The 3,971-nt window shown below is 40.5% G+C and overlaps 1 non-coding gene across 1 annotated transcript; it reads right to left on the reverse strand.

Moving 5' to 3' along the window:
• Window positions 1–759: 759 nt before the first annotated feature.
• Window positions 760–868, reverse strand: LOC127745360 (small nucleolar RNA R71). The gene has a single exon (XR_008006557.1). It is a non-coding gene; the product is annotated as a small nucleolar RNA R71 (small nucleolar RNA).
• Window positions 869–3,971: the final 3,103 nt, after the last annotated feature.

Here is a 3,971-nt window from a genome sequence, read left to right on the forward strand (position 1 = left end):
TTTAATTAATTTTCGAAATTCTCTCCTTCTCATCTCCTTCTATTTATCTATTTATCTACTAACACTTCTCTTCTACTCAAAATTCGAACCCTATTTTCTCCTCTGTGTTCGAATTTTTCTCTTCTCTTGTTTTATTCTCTTATTCTTCTACTCACATAAAGGAATCTCTATACTGTGACATAGAGGATTCCTCTTCCTTTTCTGTCTCTTCTTTTTCATATGAGCAGGAGCAAGGACAAGGACATTCTTGTTGAAGCAGATCCTGAACCTGAAAGGACTCTGAAGAAGAAGCTAAGAGAAGCTAAAGCACAACAATCCAGAAAAAACCTTACAGAGAATCTCGAAAAAGAGAGAGATATGGCCAAACCCAATAACAATGGTGGAGGCGCAAGGAGGATTCTTGGTGATTATACTACACCTACTTCCAACTTTTATGGAAGAAGCATCTCAATCCCTGCCTTTGGAGCAAATAATTTTGAGTTGAAGCCTCAACTAGTTGCTCTAATGCAACAGAATTGCAAGTTTCATGGACTTCCATCAGAAGATCCCTACTAGTTTTTAACTAAGTTCTTGCATATCTGTGAGACTGTTAAGACTAATGGAGTAGATCTTGAAGTCTACAGGCTTATGCTTTTCCCTTTTGCTGTAAGAGACAAAGCTAGAACATGGTTGGACTCACAACCTAAAGATAGCCTGGACTCTTGGGATAAGCTGGTCATGGCCTTCTTGGCCAAGTTCTTTCCTCCTCAAGAGCTGAGCAATGTTAGAGTAGATGTTCAGACCTTCAAGCAAAAAGATGGTGAATCCCTCTATGAAGCTTGGGAAAGATACAAGCAGATGACCAAAAAGTGTCCTTCGGACATGCTTTCAGAGTGGACCATTCTGGATATATTCTATTATGGTCTATCTGAGTTCTCTAAGATATCACTGGACCATTCTGCAGGTGGATCCATTCACCTAAAGAAAACGCCTGCAGAAGCTCAAGAACCTATTGAAATGGTTGCAAACAACCAATTCATGTACACTTCTGAGAGGAATCCTATGAGTAATGGGACGCCTCAGAGGAAGGGAGTTCTTGAAATTGAAGCTCTGAATGCCATATTGGCTCAGAACAAAATGTTGACTCAGCAAGTCAATATAATTTCTCAAAGTCTGAATGGATGGCAAAATGCATCCAATAGTACTAAAGAGGCATCTTCTGAAGAAGAAGCTTATGATCCTGAGAACCCTGCAATGGCATAGGTAAATTACATGGGTAAACCTTATAGAAACACCTATAATTTCTCATGGAAAAATCATCCAAATTTCTCATGGAAGGATCAACAAAAGCTTGAACAAGGCTTTAATAATGGTGGAAGAAACAGGCTTAGCAATAGCAAGCCTTTTCCATCATCTTCTCAGCAACAAATAGAGAATTCTGAGCAGAGCCCCTCTAGCTTAGCAAACATAGTCTCTGATCTATCTAAGGCCACTTTAAGTTTCATGAGTGAAACAAGGTCCTCCATTAGAAATTTGGAGGCACAAGTGGGTCAGCTGAGTAAGAAAATCACCGAAACTCCTCCTAGTGCTCTCCCAAGCAATACAGAAGAGAATCCAAAAAGAGAGTGCAAGGCCATTGATATAATCAATATGGCCGAATGCACAAAGGAGGAGAAGGACGTGAATCCCAGTGAGGAAGACCTCCTAGGACGTCCTCTGAACAAAAAGGAGTTCCAAACTGAGGAACCTAAGGAATATGAGGCTCACCTAGAGACCATAGAGATTTCATTAAACCTCCTTTTGCCATTCATGAGCTCTGAGAACTATTCTTCCTCTGAAGAGGATGAAGATGTAACTGAAGAGCAAGTTGCTCAATATCTAGGAGCCATCATGAAGCTGAATGCCAAGTTGTTTGGTAATGAGACTTGGAAAGGTGAACCTCCCTTGCTCATTAGTGAACTAGATACATGGGTTCAGCAAACTCTACCTCAAAAGAAACAAGATCCTAGTAAATTCTTAATACCCTGTACCATAGGCACCATGACCTTTGAGAAGGCTCTATGTGATCTGGGGTCAGGTATAAATCTTATGCCACTCTCTGTAATAGAGAAGCTGTGGATCTTTGAGGTACAAGCTGTAAGAATCTCATTAGAGATGGCAGATAAGTCAATAAAACAGGCTTATGGATTGGTAGAGGACATGTTAGTGAAGGTTAAAGGCCTTTACATCCCTGTTAATTTCATAATCCTAGACACTGGGAAGGAGGAGGATGAATGCATCATCCTTGGAAGACCCTTCCTAGCCACAGCAGGAGCTGTGATTGATGTTGACAGAGGTGAACTAGTCCTTCAATTGAATGGGGACTACCTTGTGTTTAAAGCTCAAGGTTATCCTTCTGTAAACATAGAGAGGAAGCATGAAAAGCTTCTCTCAATACAGAGTCAAACAAAGCCCCCACAGTCAAACTCTAAGTTTGGTGTTGGGAGGCCACAACCAAACTCTAAGTTTGGTGTTGAACCCCCTCATTCAAACTCTAAGTTTGGTGTTGAGAGGTCCCAACAATGCTCTGAACATCTGTGAAGCTCCAAGAGAGCTCACTGTCAAGCTATTGACATTAAAGAAGTGCTTATTGGGAGGCAACCCAATTTTTATTTATCTATATATTTCTATTGTTCTTTTATGTTTTATTAGGTTTATGATCATGTGGAGTCACAAAACAATTGCAAAAATTAAAAACAGAATCAAAAATAGCAGAAGAAAAAGCACACCCTGGAAGAAGAGATGTCTGGCATTTAAATGCCAGAAACGTGCATCTGTCTGGCGTTCAACGCCAGAAACAAGCACCAGGCTGGTGTTCAACGCCAGAAACAAGCATTAGGCAGGCGTTGAATGCCAGAAACAAGCTACATTTGGGTGTTTAATACCAGAAACAAGCATCAGTCTGGCGTTAAATGGCAGGATTGCATATAAAGGGCATTTTACACGCCTAAAAGGTGCAGGGATGGGAAATCCTTGACACCTCAGGATCTGTGGATGCCACAGGATCCCCACCTACCTCAACTCACCTTCTCTCTTCTTCACACAATCCAATAACACTCTTCCCCAAACACCCTTCACCAATCACCTCAATCTCTCTTCCCCATCACCTCTCCACCACTCACATCCATCCACTCTTCCCCATAAACCCCACCTACCTTCAAATTCAAAATCTCTTTCCCAGCCAAACCCACCCTAAATGACCAAACCCCACTCCCTCTCCCTCCACTATATAAACTCCTCCATATCTTCTTCTTCTTCTTCTTCTATTCTTTCTTCTCTTGCTCGAGGATGAGCAACATTCTAAGTTTGGTGTGGTAAAAGCATAGCTTTTTTGTTTTTCCACAACCATTTATGGCACCTAAGGCCGGAGAAACCTCTAGAAAGAGGAAAGGGAAGACAAAAGCTTCCACCTCTGAATCATGGGAGATGGAGAGATTCATCTCAAGGGTCTATAGCTCAGTAGTAGAGCATTTGACTACACATCAAGAGAACCCACTCATGGACCTCAACAAGAGCATGAGAAATTCCCTCATCAAGAAATTTCTGAGATACCTCAGGGGATACATTTTCCTTCACACAATTATTGGGAACAACTAAGGATAGGAGCACCAAAATCACTAGGGATCAAGCAACAAAGGCAAGGAAGAGACATAGAGGAGCTCAAGAGCACCTTTGGTTCTTCAAGAGGAAGATGCTACCATCACTAAGATGGACTCATTTCTTTAACTTCCTTGTTTTTATCTCTTTGTTTTTCGGTCTTTAAGCTTCATGTTTGTCTATGTTTGTGTCTTTATTACATTATCATTAGTTTCTAGTGTCTATGTCTTAAGGCTATAAATAATTCCATGAATCCTTCACCTTTCTAAAATGAAAAATGTTTTTAATACAAAAGAACAAGAAGTACATGAGTTTCAAATTCATCGTTGAAATTAGTTTAATTATATTGATGTGGT

This window comes from Arachis duranensis, chromosome 2 (genome assembly GCF_000817695.3).
Source record: "Arachis duranensis cultivar V14167 chromosome 2, aradu.V14167.gnm2.J7QH, whole genome shotgun sequence".
In the NCBI taxonomy this organism is placed as follows: domain Eukaryota; kingdom Viridiplantae; phylum Streptophyta; class Magnoliopsida; order Fabales; family Fabaceae; genus Arachis; species Arachis duranensis.